The 20132-nt window shown below is 36.6% G+C and overlaps 1 protein-coding gene across 1 annotated transcript in view; it reads right to left on the bottom strand.

Moving 5' to 3' along the window:
• Nucleotides 1-232: 232 nt before the first annotated feature.
• LOC149534231 (DOMON domain-containing protein / dopamine beta-monooxygenase N-terminal domain-containing protein) overlaps nucleotides 233-20132 on the bottom strand; it is a 48193-nt gene continuing 28293 nt past the window's right edge. The window contains exon 2 of the mRNA XM_089807811.1: nucleotides 233-594. The gene's annotated coding sequence lies outside the window, so the exon portion shown is untranslated. The remainder of the gene's footprint in view (nucleotides 595-20132) is intronic.

The following is a 20132-nucleotide window of genomic DNA, read 5'->3' on the forward strand; positions in this document are numbered from 1 at the left end:
GATGCAAATCAGCTTTTGACATTAAAACTTGTCAAACCTACCAAGACTCTAATAATTCATACCTTGTTGAAAAGCAAGGCCGATCAGGATGATGGTGTAAAATGCCCATGTTAATGTTTCTGTACCAGGAATAAAGCCAAACAGCAAATCATCATAACAGAAGCAACAATGAACACTAAGGCAAAACAATTTATCCTGGGAAACCCTTCAACTTGAGGGGGAAAATTCAGCCTTACAATAAAATCACTTTTATTGAATAATCAGAAGTCTGAAATACAAATGCCCAAACACAAGGCTCGGACTGCAGTAATATTCAGAACCACAAGATGACAATTAATAATTACATATGAACTCCTCCTGAAGAATATATAAAGTGCCTTGACCCTTCATTATCTTCTTGTTACAAAGGGAAGACCGCTTCATTGTCTTGACCTTTCATTGTCTTGACTCTTCAATATCCATGCATGGTCTCTTCATTATCCAAGGCTGATGCAATCACAGGTACACAGATATCTCCTGCAGCTATCAAACTTTAACAGCCTGGAGAAAGTGGTTGATCAATATACAGGTGCCCTGGTAAGTATGCAAAAGATTCTGGGAAAGGAATTACAATTATTAGGGAGGTGGAGCCCTTCTACAAGACTACCTTAAATTTCAAGAAGCAACTTGATGACAACCCAATTATAAAAAGTATTTGACTGCATGAAACTCACATATTAATGGCATGGAGGAACCTGGTGATCATAACCCAGTCAATTTGCAGGGGAAAGTTGGTATAGGGTGCACAAGCCCCACCTGCCTGGCCAGGATAGGGAGACAAATTGGTTCTTTATAGTAAGAGGAATGCAAATGGCAACTGTCAAAATCTCTAATGACTGGCCTTTTCAGCTGGAATCTGGTTTCAAAGCAAGCAAATTAATTTTTTTCTGTTATGTTCATGATACATTTGAAGACCATGATACATGTTAACTATTTAGGATGTATTAAGAATAGTCAGTATATGTATGTGTAGGCACCTGAAAAATGTCACCTTCACCTAAACACTTGTTTCATCATACCACCTCACTTTTTTCATACTTTTGACTTGCATCATTGAATCATTTTTCTATCCACTTGGACTTCGCCATCCATTCATCTCCTACAACCTTATACACTAATCATCTATTTCATTGAACATCCTATTGACTAGGTCCTAATTTCATCCAATCATTGTGTATTTATTCAATTAGTCATCACCGAACACACATCATCTTGTCACCTAGAACACAGATCACCTGGCAATTTAAATAATTAATTCCTAAATTATTTAATTAAATTTGGCTAATATTATTCTAACACTTAATAACTATTTACCATATATTTATCCAATATTTAATTAATTACTCACACATTATCTAAAAATATATTAATTTGATATTAATTTCCACCTCATGTGCTGTAATATCCCCTTTTGGGTATATACCCAATTTTTGCCCAAAAATAGCAGTTCCAACAATACAATTTATTTAAAAAGAGTATTGTACAAATAAATTACACAATTGCAATTAAAGTTAGAAACTTGTAATTAATTAACATCAAGTATTATGATCATAGATAATCCCTATTGGAAAACAATACACCAAATACATTTTGATACATTTCATCACTTATTTCCAACAGCCAACTGTATTAGGAATTTGATAGGAAAGCCTGAGAGGACTTGAGGAGCTTGTCCTCCTCAATCAACCCAATGGCATGGAATAAGCCTCCGATTCTTTCAGCCCCTTGGCCCACATGCATGACACATCCATCTTGGGGTTAGCATATTTGATGGGGGAACCAGTACTGTTGCATCTCCCTATCACATGTTTCACATTGATTCCAAATATGATTGCTTGTTGGAAATCAAATAAATATTAGTTACTAATATTTTCGATGAATTGGCAATTTAATTTAATAAATTAAAGCTTCTTAATAGATTTATTAACAAACCCGTTAATGGGTCTTTGGGTGTTCATTCTTCTTCTAAGATCAAGGACACAATTCAATGGAGCGAACCAGAATCAGGTTGGATTAAGATTAATTTTGAAGGGAAGGCTAGGGAACCTAGGTCCCTCAAGTGTTGGATGTGTTGCTCACAATGCTAAGGGAAACATTTTGGCAATTGAGACCAAGAAGTTGGTTTTGCAAATAAACAATGATGTAGAGGAGCAAGCAGCATTGCTTGCAATAGAACTAGTGACGAAACTTTGGAGTGAACCAATTGCATCTTGAAGGGGATTCACAGATTATAGTCAACACAATTGCAAATGGGAGTGCACAAGTCGGAAGTTTGATAAAGTCATCAAGGTGATTATTGATGTCAGTTTTGTACCACTACATAACATATAGCGATTGAATACTTAATGTGGAATATCAAACACTCAATCCCTCTCTTGAAAAGTAAATACTCATGAAAACATGAGAAAAAACTCCAATGTTCCTTACATCTATGGATACTAACTCAGTTATATTAATGTGATTTACTGGTTAATCATGTAGGCAGCCTTACATTGTTCATTCAAAGATTATCGAACCCTCGTTGTGATGGTGATGATGTCTGGTTTTGTAAAGTATATGAGTGCCAAATAATGTTGGTGGTGATGATGATGGAGGGTATGTCTGCCAATGATACTTCCCCTTTTCTATCTTTCTAAGAATGAACTCCAACTACTACACTACTTGCTACTTTATTGCTACTCCTATGAATGGAAAGATATTAGCAAATGGACGGGGATCAAATCTGATGAAAACTTACCAACGGCTCTACCTTCATAGATGCAATGATTCAAAGGAAAAAAGACTAGATTATTACGCAAGGCTTCCTAACAAGCCGATAGATGCTAGTGGCCTAGTTTATAGATCCCTATCAAATATCCACTAATATCACCATACAACTATCCATCTACTCTTACTCTTGCTTGACAACTTTCTTAAAATAAAATCTACTTTAACAACTTCAATGAAATTTAACTCTTAACTATTGGAAGTAGAAACCATGCAATAACACCAAGTGTTCTTAATCACCATGCAAGTCACAACAATGATAAAGAAGCAATTTTGATATTATCTTAAGCAACAATTTTCTTCAACCCTTTAACTTAAACTATGGCAGTAGAAACTATGCAATAACACCAAGTGTCCCTAATCACCATGCAAGTCACAACAATCATAAGAGAAGCAATTTTGTTATTATCTAAGCAACAATTTTCTTCAACCCTTTACAAATGAGAGCAAATGGCCTTATATAGAGGCCAAAATTACAACCAACGGTAGAGATTAAGAGGCAAAATCAACGATCTAGATCAAATCCCAGAAACCTTAATTAGGGTTGCCACCCCATTAGCCAATGAGAAGATGCCACCTAATCAATGGACTAATGAAAAAAAGGAAAAGTGGCAACCAATGAGAAGGCACCAAAATGGTAGCCAATCAGAATCAGACACCTATCCTACCCAAGAAGAAGGAGAATTTGCCACTTGGGCTTACATCAAATGATCCTCTAATATAATTCTACCCTTTTCTTTCATCTTTTTAGCCAAGGCAATGAACTTGGCTAGCCTGTCGTTGACTTCCTTCATGGGAGGGCAAAGCGTATGCTTCATCTTGAGCTCAGTCGAATTCATCATGTTGCTTGTTTCTTGCAGCTTGCAGTGTCTTCTCATAATCCTTCTCATATTCTATGTCATCTGTGATTCTTCCAAACTTATGCTCTACTATCTCATATTCCTAGGCTACAATCTCATCCACTGCCTTGCTAACCTTTGGTATAGCAATCTGAACTTTTCGGTGACCCTCATCATTAATCTCGATTACCTTTGCCACTATTTTTGCAATTTGTCTTTGTTTCTCGCTATCTTCCTTTTCTACTAACCCTTGAATATCTTCAACTGTTCGGATAGTCACCACCTCACCTCTTGACATAAGCATTTGCCTTAACCATAGCGATGCAGTGCATCTCCCGAAATTTGGATTCAGCTCGACTAGCAAAGCATCAATGACAGCGTCAGGCGCCTAGCTTATTTCTTCAATATTAATTGGCCTATCCTCTTCTTTACTAGTGACTATCACATCATCTCCATGTTGGTTCTTCGAGAGAGGAGAGTACTCGGTACTATCGCTGTAACCACTTGATTCTGACTCAAAACTCACCTCTACCGCGACCCCTTGTCCACTTGTATTATCCCCTTGGCTTCTAGCCTCAATTATGCTCTCCCTTGACGGTGTTGCATTCCGTCTCTTTGTTGGAGGCTCCCGATGTTCGTTACTTTTCTCAACCTCCAAATTTCTCTTCTTACTCTTAACTATTCTTTGTTGTTGGCTATTGCCTTGACCTTTCTGTCCAACTGACTCTGCTAGACCTTTTTCCTCTGGTTTCATCTTCTCATAACTAAGGTGTACCTTCTGACTTTGTAATTGCCTTAACTTCCCATTGTACCATGACTTAGTGTGTAGATCAACTGTCCTTGTAACTGCCTCTAAGGAAGGATCCTGATGATCATCCCAATCCACTGGACCCAATTCTGTTCCATCCACTATATCATAATCTTCTCTTAGCACAATTTCATCATCTTTCAGTTGATTGGGAATATCAAGGCCTCTCCATTTGATTGCCCTCATCATGCCCATTGACAATCTTGAGAAAGCTAGCTTCCTCACATGAAAGTCATCATGTGCATTGGCCCAAAAATCTTCTATAGTAGGAATATGTTTGAATGTTTTTTCATGAGATGCCTTGATAAGACCCTCGAATCCTTGTCTTGCTCTATACCATCCTAGATGATATCACTCTAACTCTTTCTCCGCAACTACGAAGGCGACAGGATTGGGGCAAGTATCATTGCCTATTCCAAATGAGAAGGTAATCCCTGTCTCATCCTTAAGTTTCATCATCTTGTCATAATGCTCAAGTTTCCTAGCCAACTCCATCAAAACTATCTTGTGGGCGGGAACCTTGGAAGTCTCTTGGGACAAACTATACTTCCTGCTACTCTAATGTATGTGAATTGTAGAAATTGGATGAACCAACTACTTCTTAACTTTTACTTCTGCTTCTATTGAGAGCCTTCTAGCAAGTGTCCCTTGCAATATCCTTACCGTCTTCATGGCAAAGGTATCATAAAACATCTTATAATCTTTGGTGTTGTGCAAATGAAGCTATGGATAGCACTCATGCACCAACCATTGCCTCGGCCCACCGCCAATCACTCTTAAGGCCTTAAGTCCATAATTTTCATATAGTCTCGAAATCAGATAGAAAAGATAGGATCCCATATAGAATTTTTTTTTATTTTGCACTGTCCTAAGTTGCAACTCTAAATTTTCACTTATGATTCTAGCCCAATCAAACTTTCTCTTTTCATTTTCAATTTCATCAATAAAATAAAACATCTAATTCTCGAATTGCATACCTTGAGCCACGCCCATCATCCGGCTAAGAAGCACAATAAGGTCACCATACTCCGGCTTGAAATCTGACCTGGTGAGCTTTGACGACTTGGTGACTCCCTTCTTGCCTTCGTGTAACCAATTCTGCTTTAGATGAATGAAGTAGGCCCCCTGGTTACCCTAAAAGAATTTGGTTGTTTGATCCATCGTTACCACCGTCATGCCTCTATGCTGAGGAATATTGAATACTTCTTCGACCACTTGTCCCCTGATGTTAACCAACACTCTTCCCTTCATCAAAAATGATGGACTTGGTCACAATATCAAATCGGAATGCACATTCCATTACCAATTCTGGACAAGGCAAGGTATGAGGGAAAGCCACCACGTGTACAATTCCATTCTTGTAGATCTTCTTTGTAATGGGGGATTGTCCTTCCTTCAATCTATCCTTTAACTGTACCATGTTCACCGTGCCGATAGGTGTCACTTATTCGCCTCACTTTTGAGAAGAAGGTGATCTTAGGCATCATGTCTTTCTTGTCTTTTTTGGTATTCGTTCCATTTGGGTTCTTACATGCAATAACATCTACCATCCTAAACACTTATTTCTACCCCTTTGTTCTAAATGATATGGACTACACTTATTAATCTCCAACCTTCTTTCTATCGATAGAATCTACTTTATTTATGCCTCTCTAAGTCCTATCTCTACACTTATCAATCTCCAAACTTCTTTCCTAGGAATGGGACTACCACTTATTTCTACCTCTTCGTTACCTTCTAATGGACTACACTTATCAATCTCCAAACTTCAATCCTAGGGTGGTCTAGCTTATTTCTGCCTCTCCAAATGTCCTATTATGAAATCTACACTTATATCTCCCAACTTCAGCTTATCAATGGAAATGATGAAGTGGTGGATGAATAGTGCAAGAAGATAACGAAAACGAACCAAGCAAGAACAAGGAATAAAATCCGCCTTTAAAGCCAATCTTCACCTCTAAAAATGAATAGAATTTTACCTTAAATCTGCCTTCACCAATAATCAGGCCTTTTCAAATTCAAATCAGATCTCAGAAATTTCAGTCCCTCCACAAAATACGATGCCCTAGCAAAAATCAAAATTCACCAACCTTGCAAAATCTGCCCATGCCACTGAATTTTGACCTTAAATTACATTGCCTCTTCACCAAAAAAACAAAAAATCGCCCAATTTTGGAAGGAGAAATCAATGCCAAGAATGAAGAAATCAGACCTCAAAAATAATCACCCAAGCTGGAAAAAATCGGATCTACCCAAAAAAATCACCCTAGGGCAAAACTCACCCAAGCAAGGAGGAGAAAAATGTTGCCAAGAAATGGAAAAATCTGTCCCAAAGATTTCCCAAGCTGGAAATTCGCCTCCCTTAGAAGAAAATCACACACCTAAGGAGGAGGAGAAAAAATGAATGAGGAAATAAGAGGAGGGGAAGCCCCTCTTATACCAAACTTTTTGCCTCTCCAAGTGGACCAACCTGCCTGGAGGGAAAACAAAATTAAGTTAGTCCCTTAATTAATGGGCCAAATTTAAATGCAACATTAAAATTACTTAGCCCTATAGTGAAATTGGTCCATTTAATTGCCAGTTTTGAACAGAAATTGCAAAATAGAAACAAGAAAAGCCTAGGAGATGTCAAAATTTTCCTTTAATACTGTTTTGGCCATTAAAATATCATTAAAATTGAATCTAGCAAGCCAAAATCAATTTTCAATTTCAAATTACCAATTTCCTTTAACATTTCTAAAATCTTCTAGGCAAAAGTTTAACCAAATTAATACAATTTTGCAATTCAATTCAATTTCAACCTTGCAATACAATTTCAATTTAATTTTTTTAAACAAAATAATCATTTTCCTAGCAATCAAAATTCAAACTCCAATTTCAATTTCACTATCAAAAAATTTCTTTTCACCAAAAAATTCAAAATTTTCCAAAACAACTAAATTTAACAAATTCATTTTGAAAATGCTCAAGCTTATACAATTATATCAAATTTTCAAAAATTCGTCTAAGTGCAAAATTTGCAAATCTCTCCTGCCAGATATCGTTTTGACCATTGAAAAAATGTTGTTATTGAATTTTGTTTGGCCTATAAAATTACATGTTCCAGAAAAATCAAGTTAGCGTCAGGTGAAAACAAACCAAATCCCCTCCTGGCCCGAAGGCGTCCAAGGTGTAAAAATCATCAAATTGAAAACCTCTAGACAACTCCAAATTTGCTAAGGCAGCCAAAAAATTAAGGGGGTCCCTAAAAAAATTTGGGGCGATGGTGTGAAAACCTCACAACAGTGATCCAACACAAACTTGGTCTATTTAGAAATTTTAAAGCATCACATATTTATAGAGAGGGTAACACTTTGTTGTACTTGCTATCCAAATTGGCGGTGAGTTTCACTGAACATTTTGGCTCCAATTTGGCCAAGATACAATGATGAGGTGATGGGAGTTGATGACATCAGAGTTATTGAAATAGCTTCAATTTGGCATATGAAGATGGCAAAAGAGTAACCTCATACACTTCTCAGTACCTCTGGACTGAATGTTGGTCAGAATTTTGAGGGACATTCATTCATATCTTAAAGCAGTGATAGACATTCCTTATGCCAAGTGCAATTTTTTGGAATTTTGTTTTCCATCTAAATTTGCATCTACTGTTGCCGTGTGGTGTTGGTGCAAGGATAGATGGAAGAAAATTTCTATTTCAATGCTGTCAAGAAGCAAATGGCATTCTGAGGGCCTATCTGAGAGGAGAGGCTGGACATTTTTTACAACAAGCTACCCGTTCTTTTTTATTCTAGTCAAGGCTCTATTGGGGATTGAATTTTGGGCATTGAAGTTTTGTTTCCCAACAAACACACATATTTCTTCTCTTTTCTGTGCATGGGGATTATATTTCAGCCCACAAGTGGAGATGGTTAGAGTTATGTAAAGATGTATGCGCCTAGAATGGCAGGTTAGGCTCGAGCAAATTGTGGCAAGTGCAATACCAGGTCATGGGTTTGGTGCAGCTGGTTTAGGTTCCTGAGTGTTCCACATCACTTGCACCTTTTCTTCTACATCATGCACTCAACGACATTCTTGAGAGGAAGGCGAAGACCCAAAAGTAGTGGGCTCATATTGTGGATAATGTTCATGACTAGGAGATTGTCCTTGTTGAAGGCATCCCCAGAGAGAAGTTGAATCAAGACATCTCCAGGTTATGCATGGCATGGGTTTCGGTGGAGATGCAGGAGTGATGGTGAGTGAATGGTCATGGTGCATGTTGGTTGAAATCCTATGAGATTGCCACTCAATGCTGGGATCTTCGACACAACTTGAGGAACCAACAGATTGGTGACTTTGCTAGGGAGAGTTGCTCACAATTAACATTATGATGTTACCCAAGGTTTTTAGTTTCACAGACCAGAAGAAGAAAACAAGATATTTTCAAATTGCAAATTGCTAGAGAGAAGAGCCCGAAAGAACTAAAAAATAAAAAAAATTGTCAAAAGAGGTGGTGACTCTATTCAAATAATGTCCAATGAGTCTACTGAGGGAGAAGACTAGGAAAGAGATGATATTTTCTCCTTTTCGGATAAGGAGGGAAATATGTTCTATGAACATGATGAAAATTGGAATTATAATATGGAAGAAGAACTCTACACATATCCTTTGAATGCATTTTACAATTTGGAAAGATATGAAGGCGATTATGTAGCACGTGTTCATAAGGATGCTAAATGTTTATCATGAGATACCTTCAGGGATGAGGCCTCCATACGAAAAATACTTGAAGAAAACTCATGAATTAAAAATCTCAGGTGATTCTAACTTCATGATTTTCATTGAATATTTACAAAATGCAGTGATGGAGGAAGATAATGAAGGCAAGGAGGATAATTTAGAAATGAAACAAAATTCTAAATACATTCCATATGAAGAAAATTTGGATCAAATTAAGAAGGAATCTATCCATGGTGAGATTGCTATGGAAATATACTGCACCAAATTGAAGGATGAAGAAGAAGACTCTCTTAGTGTGGAAGAAATTTCAGATTTGTTGGATATTGAATATTGGAGATATGTTTAGAGAAATAGTCACAATTGTTTCTCAATTTTCCAAGATGATGCTTCTCAAAAGAATAAATTTTATGAAGGTATGCAATTTTCTGATATCATATATAATGGAACACCTGAGGATCCATATGAAATCTCTAACAGATGTATGCATAAAACTCTTATAATTCTAAATTCATTATTTGATAGAGAGGAAGAATGTAAATTTGAAAATGACCTAATTTTTACAAAAATAGTATATGATGGGACTTTATGAGAAAATGAAAAAACATGCGAGAAGAGTGATGCACAGATTGACTTTGGGTAGCAAACACTCCAGATGGAATGGCAGTTTACACACCTTGCATATGCTAATGTCGTGACAAATGGAGAAGTGCCTACAGATTGAAGACATATCGCATATATGATATCCGTAGGCTGAAATGGGACACAACACATTTCAGAAGCTTAGTCCTTGCACAAAGAAGAGACGCAGATTGAAGAATTGAAAGCCACGACACAGAAATATAAACATATTTCCTTAGCTTTTTGCAGAAAATATGAATCGGATGATAATGCTAATTTCATTAAAAAGGAGTTCAAACAAATTGAGGTTTGTTTTTGAATGACATTATCGTGGGTTCCACGTTAATAAAACGTTATGAAGACCTTGGAATATATTTTAAGAAAGGTCTAAATCACTGAAGTTATATGATAAGTGATTTATTTAAGATGTACTTTATTAGGATTGCTTGTATGAGATGTGACCTTTTGAAAAGTCACATTCATTATTAGATGGAAAATATATATAGGGTATTTTATAGAAAGATAAAAGGAGAACATAACAAGAGAGATATTCTAAGACACATTCCCAAGCGAAAGAAAAAGGAAGACATTTATTTGTAAGAGGAATGTAAATATTGAAGTATAACTTTAATCAAAATCTAAATATATTATTATCTCAATGAAAAATAAAAGATCTTTTGTTTGAAATTATTCAAGGCAGAGAGTACAAAATGTAATTTTGATTGGTCCTTTATGATTGGTAAGAAAAATTATTCCGACAAAGCTTATGCATGAGGATTCTCATCCCATTCCTTGTTTGATTATCAGGGATAGGCGTGAAATATATAGGTCCTCATCTCTATCCAATCGAGCTTTTGACAAGAGAAGTTAAATTCTTTTTAGACTAACATTGAATTGCAAACAAGAATTATCTTCTGCATTTGGTGTATAGGGATAATTGAAGATATTTTAAATAAATATCGTCTCATAAACTTGTACATAATAGTGGGTATTGTAATTGACTCTACTGCCTGAATAAACCAGGCACTAGTCTTTCATGTCATTCAAACAATTATTGGATTCATAGTTGAAGTTAACAATTCTTACCTATATCTCCTCCTTACAAGCATTAGCTCAGTTATTATATAAACACTCAATCACATCAAAGCATTCATTTTACTTTAATTTGATCGAGTTCAAAGACCTTGCCAGCCTAAGAACCTATAAAGCTAAAATTTTGTATAAAAGAGCTTTGAACCAAGTGATCAGATTTGAAGTAAAGATTCACCTGCCTAGGTGTAGCAAAGCCAAAAGTGCAGGGAAATTGAATTGTTCTCGTTTGTTGGCCAGAACTGATTTGAAATCTTATTGGAGAATTGGCAAGCTCTTGGATTTCCAATATGTGGCTTTGGGAACCAACAGTGCCAATGGAATGAGTGGGCTCGTGGGCATAAGCATGGTGTGATCCATGGTTGTGGCCGAGGGTGTGAAGTGCAGATTGAAGCTCTGCAATTTTGTTATGAAGTTTCGCTTCGATGAGATGGCCGAGTGGTTTATGCTGGAATTTCCATGACAGTAAAAATGTAACCTTAACTATTATTATATTAATTAAAAACAATATTTTACTGAGCCAAAAAAAGATTAATAAACAAATAATAAATCCAACCACATTGTATATCAATCACTTTTCAGAATATTGTAGATAGCTGCTATTTCTCTCAATTAAGCTCAGAATCAGAATCATCATTCCATGCGCTTATTAGTTGAATTGCTCTTCCTTTATATCTCCTATTCAGAGGGAGTCATACCTTTTTATGTCAACCATCACCTTTTGCAAGGGACACACCCCTTCATGAGTTAAGTATTGTCAATTTATGTGTTATTGGCAGGAAATTGATAAAAATTTACTGATCCAGTTGGCCCTCTAAAAGTGTGAATATTTCTTAAGTAGCCGTTGATCTCTCCTTTATCAGGTTGGACCTTCATTTAAAAGATTACTGCTATTTATTATTTTAGTCTATTTTATTCTGGACAGCCCTTCTTTATTTAATCACCAAGGAATTATTATTTATAAGGGAAAATTGAGATCTGTTCTTAGTACCAAGAGGCGTGACAGTACGTCATCCCCAACATTGCTCGTCCTTGAGCAATGGTGGGATGACCATGGAGAGAGTGTTCAAGATGACTCCAAATAGGAAAAAATTTGCAACTTATAACCTTTAGGGGGGTATACTTTGGGATTCAACTCAGCTGCATTATATTATATCAGGTTGCTAAATTGGGACGAAAATGTTACCTCAATAATCAAGATGGAAATTTGCAAGATTCATAATCTTAAGACAGGGTCGTCTTGGTAAATGTCGAGAATCATATTTGCAAGATACTGATCTGTTTGGCCCAATGTTTGCAAAATGTCATCAGTTATCACAAAAAACTGTTGGTTGGCCCTATATTTATGACAATGTCACAGATATCTCCTTGAATCAAAGCAAGGGTGTGCTTTCCACGTAATAAGATGAGGATTAGAAGCATGGCACACATCCATGCAATATTCTTTGTCAGGAGGGTTTTGAGAATCGTCTTTTTGTTTCACAATCTTGCCTTTATAATAGTAGGGACTTTGTTAAGTGATTAAATTCTGACAAGGGGTATGATGTATCTTGTGGAATGGTTTTTATTAGGACATGAGTAAATCTAATCAGTCTGTAGCATATAACATTGGACTTTATATCTTGCAGGGGCCATCAGATACAAATTTTTGTGACATTCAAAGATGTGCTTGGTTAAATTACTGCATTATCAGTTCAGAGACAGACTTGACTAATTTGTTTTATTTGGCTCACAAGCATATATGTTTCAATGGATTTTCACAAGATCTACAACAATATTTCTGCTAACGATTGCTGCTTGTAAGAACCTAGTTCAGGGATTTCCCTACATATTTGAAGATGTGACAGCTGCCATTGATCATGGTCTCTGACATTGAGAGGACATTGATTTGAGGATGCAACCTTAAAATTAGCCTTGTACTAAAGAAAATTGATTATATTGAAAATGCTCTTGTGAGTGTATTGGAAGAGACTGTTTTTGCTTCAAATGCTTTGTAAACTGAAAAACTTGTAGCTAAGTTCTGAAGTGAAAAGGTGAATGAATGAAGTTTGTTTAGCAGCTTCCAACCTTCAAATTGAATAACTCCAGTTCCAATTTCAATTTTATTCTGTCTCTCATCTGTGATCTGTTCGTGGCTCAATTGATTGAGTAAATCTTGTTTCAGGCAAGGAATATAAATAAATATGAAGCCTAAGAGTCAACAGACATATGCCCAAAATTTGGACACAACAACTCTTCCTTATTAAGTATATCATGCCCCCTATCATAGAAAAACAGTACATAAGGATACATGAAAGGGGTTGACACTCTATTTATATTAATATTATTGAGAGGTCCGCAAAGGAAAAAATAATCTTAAACGTCCCTGGTCAGTGATTTGTTTGGAGTGAATGATATTAATTTCCCATCCATCTAAGCGGTGGTCTATTATTTCTAATCAGGTCATGGACAGCAGCAACTGAATAGACAGAAAGTGACTTTTCAATGGAAAGAATTACCTCTTGACGATCAAAAGGTATGACCTGCTTCACCGTGAAAGGTATAAAGAGATGGGGAATCAAAATTGAGAAGGGCTCAATCAAATAAAAGATTCTACAATCTGAATGGAATCCAGAAAAAGAAGCAATTACATTTTACGCTCTACAAGTAATTAGAATGCAATAGGGATTACTTTTATCGTTTATTATGGAATCTCTTATGAAGTCTTTTATTTATTTATTATTAAATCTCATTGCCATTCCATCAAGTATTTAGCATTAGTAATTATTCATTGGGTTTTAATAACGCAGTCATAATACAAAACTGGGAAAGAAACATAATAGGGAGATGCAGGAGTATGAGTCCCCTCAATCAAGTAGACACCCATTGAGTTGGTTGCTTGTGGGCCAAAGGGGTCAGATTGACTTGGTTGTTCGACGCTCTTGAGCTTAATTGTTGAGGATAGTCTCTCAGCATTCTATGGTGCTTTCCCCTCAAGTTTCTAATATCGTTGAAGTTATCGTGTGCATGTTTATAATAGGGAACTTCATTATCATTTGTTTGATGATAATTGATTATTTTTTACTAGTTTCAATTACCACTTTTGTAATCTAGTGAAAGAATACTCTTTTAAATAATACTTTTGGATTTGTTATATTTTTTGGGCAAAATAGGTATATACCAAATGAGGACATTACAAGGTATCTTGGTATCCTTAGATTACTATTTACTTGAATTTCAAGAATGGGTAGGATAGAAAAACTGAAGGTAAGTTCTTCAAATATAGAACCATGTAACTTGGCTGGGTCATAATTATTTGATGCAATATGGTTAATATCAAAGCCATATGCTGGCTTGAATAAGTAACCATGAGGGTTGAAGTGTCTAGCTTAAGTTAGAAAATACTACAATTTATCATATTGGACATTTATACTGACACATGGATATCTCTAGATAAGATAATTTTATTAATGTCCAACAAAAGACCACAAAGAGGGTCCAAGGGACTGCCTACAAACAACAAAAGGCCATACTACAACGGGAACACCAAACGTTGCTCAGGGAAAGAGAACAAACATCAAAAGAAGAAGCAAAAACAGAAACAAGAACACCACAAGATAGTTGCACAGAGCCAGAGGGAAGAAATTGAGGACCGAGAGGTAAGCCCCAGAGCGAGAGACAGCCCCGAGCTGTCTCTAGGTACCACTGGAAGAATACTATTGTCATGTGTAACATAAGTTGGACCTCATTGATCTGACATGCCTAGCGGGGGTACCAAGCGGCCGCTTGGTACCACGAGCTAGCCAAACTAATGTGAAGAATGAGGTGATGAGTCAATCACAGTGCTACCTCGAAGGGATGTGATGTTGTAGGGTATGGTCCCAAATCTCATGGCCACCTGGAGATACACTGTTCATCACTATATCTGGAGGAGGGGAGAGACCGGGATTTTCTAAACAAGCAATGGAATCTCCCCATGATCTCACAGTAGATGGGGAAACAAAAGATGAAGTTCATCTATCTCAGTCTCTCCCATGTCACAGAGTTGGAAAATTTGCTCATCTTTGCCAATCTAGTGGTCCCTCTAAATGTGGAGCCTATATGAGTCCAACCTGAAAACACCCAAGGAGATGCGAAGCGCATGCAGCTGTTGATTAGAAAGGTATGAAGGATGCACAACGATCATATCCTAAATATCAATAAACTGCTCCACATATAGGGTCATCCTCGGACGAAGACCCATAGGAGGTTGACACATGTGGTAAAGATATACTGCCTACAAATGCTCATCCTGACATGCGTATTCATCTCTCGCCTAGACTAGAGCAGATGAGCGGATGCATCCAAAGAGTACTGGAAAGGAGGGAGATGGTCAATCCCAATCCCCACTGAGCCTAGAAGGGAAGAAGCCTAAGCAAACGAATAGCGAGCCCGACCAAAGGGGTTGGTGCTTGCAATCGCCTCTGAAGAGCAATAAGCCAAGAGTATCCGTGGCGTCCCTCAAAAGAGTATGTAAAGCACCTAAGATGGTAAAAGAATTCGATAAAGGACCCAAACCAAGTCAAAGATGGTAACAAGCCTAAAAAGATGGACCCCAAACTCAACCAGGATGATACTACGAGGCGTAGACTGCTTGCATCTGATGATGTGCCTGAGGAGAAGGGTCTAGACCTAGTCCACCAAAGCATAGTACGACTCCAACAGAGAGGGTCACCAACCCATAAAGCACAGTTTGTTAGATAAAGGTGTCCAAGAGAGCCATCTTGGATGTGGTGTCTTAAAAGTGATGCCGGAAACACACTCTCTCTAAAATGGCTACGGAACTATACCATTTATCCATGCATAGCTACCTAGTTGTTCTCATGCTGAAGCAAGGGCCGAACAACTCAACCCTTAGATAAGTGTATGAAGATGACATCTCAACCTCCACACCCTAGAAAAAGAAGTGGGGATGAGAGATCTTTAAGCTATTGAAGACCATCACCCGAGTCTTGCCCAAATTCACGACCAGCTATCGTGAGTCGCAATAGGAGGCAAGGCCATCAAGAAGCCACTACAAGCCCTCAGAGAAAGTGACAAAGAAGATCACATCATCCGCAAAGAGAAGAATGGAGATCAGAACCTAGTGCAAACAACACCTATCCTCTAAAAGTGAAAGATCTCGAAGGAAGGCCTCTAGCTCACCAATGTAGAGAACGAACCAGGTAGGGGAAAATTTGATTCAATAGCAATCTCATGACAAGATAATTTCTAAGGAAAGATGATAACGGGTTCAAGTTCAAAATCCAAAACCCCAATTTGAAGAAGTCTCGATGGAATGTTACTACAAACCTTTGAAGGCTTGTCATGCATTATATGGTCTCTAATATTTGTCCATGTCTAAGGGCTCTCTCCATTCTTCAAATGATACCATCTGTAAAATTACTTCTTGACATTGTGTTGAAAGCAATCTTCAATCTTTTAAAAATCTTAGGTAATATCTTCCTAAGGAGTGTAACAATTACATGCCCAACACTATCTCATTATCACCCATGTTTACCACATAGAAGTCGTCCTTAATTTGAAGACCATCACCCGAGTCTTGCCCAAATTCACGACCAGCTATCGTGAGTCGCAATAGGAGGCAAGGCCATCAAGAAGCCACTACAAGCCCTCAGAGAAAGTGACAAAGAAGATCACATCATCCGCAAAGAGAAGAATGGAGATCAGAACCTAGTGCAAACAACACCTATCCTCTAAAAGTGAAAGATCTCGAAGGAAGGCCTCTAGCTCACCAATGTAGAGAACGAACCAGGTAGGGGAAAATTTGATTCAATAGCAATCTCATGACAAGATAATTTCTAAGGAAAGATGATAACGGGTTCAAGTTCAAAATCCAAAACCCCAATTTGAAGAAGTCTCGATGGAATGTTACTACAAACCTTTGAAGGCTTGTCATGCATTATATGGTCTCTAATATTTGTCCATGTCTAAGGGCTCTCTCCATTCTTCAAATGATACCATCTGTAAAATTACTTCTTGACATTGTGTTGAAAGCAATCTTCAATCTTTTAAAAATCTTAGGTAATATCTTCCTAAGGAGTGTAACAATTACATGCCCAACACTATCTCATTATCACCCATGTTTACCACATAGAAGTCGTCCTTAATTTGATGTCTTGCCAAAGTGATGCTCAACTATTGGATCTATTGTTTTTCTTAGGACTACTGCAAATGTAATAGCACTGCCATAATGTCTGGTATGTGCTTTTCAAATGGCAATGTCCTCTTCTATTTGTATGGGGAATAAACCAAGAGAAGAGACATGTCCCTTCAGGAGACATGTCTATTCATCAATATAATTAATATAATGAAAAACTTAATTATAGTTGTATGTATATATATATATATATATGCAATTATATTAATTCCTCTTTGATCTCACAGGTTGATCCTACTAAAGTTACCAAAATATTAACACTCTCTCTTAGCTAGGGAGGATAAACAAGATATCCACCATTTTGTTATCACATCCAAATGGCAATGTCCTCTTCTATTTGTATGGGGAATAAACCAAGAGAAGAGACATGTCCCTTCATGAGACATGTCTATTCATCAATATAATTAATATAATGAAAAACTTAATTATAGTTGTATGTGTGTATATATATATATATATATATATATGCAATTATATTAATTCCTCTTTGATCTCACTGGTTGATCCTACTAAAGTTACCAAAATATCAACACTCCCTCTTAGCTAGGGAGAATAAACAAGATATCCACCATTTTGATATCACATATGATATCAAGAGTATTGGCCTGCAGAATATCAACATATGATATTCACCAAAACCCTAATTAATGGTCTCTAGAATATCAACACGTGATATTCACCAATATACTCAATAAGGCAATGGTCTCCAAAATATCAGCATATGATATTCACCACTTTGATATCACATTTAAGTATTGGTCTCCAAAATAACAATATATGATATTCACCAAATACTCTTTGAGTAATGGCCTTCAAAATGTTGAGATGCAAGATATTCACCAAGTACTATGAGTAATGGTCTCTTGAACATCAAGTTGCATGATATTCACCAAGTACTTCGTGTAATGGTCTCCAGAACATCAATTTGCATAACATTCACCATGTACTCAAAAATGTTTATAAGGTATGTGCACACACATTCTCATAATACATATTTATTGGAATAATATTTATTATTATGTAAAATTATTCTTATTTCTAATTTCAATACATATTATAAGAGCTATGTGCCTTCATCTTTTCCTCTGAGAATGTTATTACAAGAAGACGGAGATTAAGATTTAGAGGGAGCTTTATATATATATATTTATTTATTTATTTTCAACATAGCATTTCCTTATTAACTTCACCTAAAATGATCACAAAAAAAAAATAGAAATAATACTGGACATAACAAAAATACTTATCTCTCCTTTAAAATGTATTATATGGACAGAATCTCAATTCAGTTTTGATCTTTTCTCAAACCTTAGTGGATGCGAGGACCCACAATTACCATTCTTGGGATTTATGTAAATTCCACCTTCGATCTTATCATGCCCAATCACCTAATTGGATGTTGGATTAATCTTTGGTCTCTTTTTATATAAGAATGTATCCTTCACAAAGGATTATTTCGTTATACACCCAAAGTGCCACGTAAGCTCTCTCTTTCGGTCTCTGCTTACATAGCTAGTTAATTTACATTAATAGTCACAGGGGGCGTTGACCCTTCACACTTCACATGTATCCAAAGAATGATGGCATTTAATGTTTTGATTTCTTTATTATTGAGTCTTTTCGTCGATTCAGTGCCTCGGATATGGATGTAATGGAACCCGCCAAACCCTACGCTATGATATTTGTCCTTTGTCAGAATACCTTCCTTGTTGTGCAGTGTATGTTGGTCTGTTACTCATGTTCAACTTTAAGAATCGTGCCACCTTAACCTTTGTAATAGCACCAAAAATGCTGGTCCGAGTTCTAACTATTACTTATCCTCGCTTATGTTGATCTCTTCTCCGGCTAGATATCCCACTATGGATGCTATGTGTTAATGGGCCTGGTTCATTCTATCTATGAATGGTGGCATACAACCCTTTGTTCCTTACCTCACCATATGCTTCGTTCGCTGGTTGCCTTTTGGTCGCTGCTTCTATGTTTTACCGCTCACAATTTATTTCCAAAGACTACTTCTCATTCTCTGCCCTTATCGTCACTGCTGAATATATATAACTATTATATTCACTGTAGGTTACTGTTTTTGATGCCTTTGACTTACTCCTTATCATCACAGATTCTTCTCTCCCTATAAGAACATACCTACCTCTGTTGTATCCCTTAATACCTTTTTAGATTGTACTTGGAGTATCTCAGAGTATATGTGGTTAATGATGTCCTCTTTCAGTACACAAGAAGGTTTCTTGTGGCTCTAAGAAATGGTAGGGACGATTTCCCTGCAATTGTTATACATAACAAGATTCTTCCCTTTGACGGTAGAATCAATGTCTTTAATCTGTATTATTGCCTTCATCTGCTATGATCTCCCTCTCTATTCTCTAATTCCCCGTTCTTCTTATCTATTTCTCCTTCATGCGATTGATCTAGTAGATGCCTGTACAGATTTATTGTCGGTGTCTGAATTGAAATAATTGTTCAATGTCGATCTTCTGCAGTTTATCGATATCATTAATATAATGCCCTCAACATATGTCCTGCTAAAATGTATGTTATTCTCTGCAGTATACATATTATCTTCTAATATAATGGTATGTACTTCTCTGATCTATGGTTCTCTACAATGAAAAGTGATTATGGTCTCTTTATGTGTTATGTGATCCGAGTGTCCTTTTTATTTCTCCTCCGAATGAATATAATTCATAGATCACAGCTTACTTATATCAATTGTCGTCTAAGCTTAACTGTCTGTTATGATAATTGTAATCTCTTTCTTTGTAGTTTGATCAATTTATCCTTATCAAATTTAATGTGCTATTCTATCTATGCCTGTGGGAAATATGTTTGATGTATTCCCTTTACCAAGTGTCTTATAACTCTCTGCTATTATGAATGTAAAAATATCCTTCTTGTTCCCTTTTTTTTCATATTAACAGTGTTCAGTATATCTACATTCAAGCTATTTAGGCTTTATAGAAGGAACTTGGCTCTGATACCATGTTGTTTTTCTTAGGACCACTGCAGATGTAATAGCACTGCCATAATGTCTAGTATGTGCTTTCCAAATGGCAGCGTCCTC

Source organism: Cupressus sempervirens, chromosome 10 (assembly GCF_028749045.1).
Source record: "Cupressus sempervirens isolate cs-2001-9-10 chromosome 10, ASM2874904v1, whole genome shotgun sequence".
Taxonomy (NCBI): Eukaryota; Viridiplantae; Streptophyta; class Pinopsida; order Cupressales; family Cupressaceae; genus Cupressus; species Cupressus sempervirens.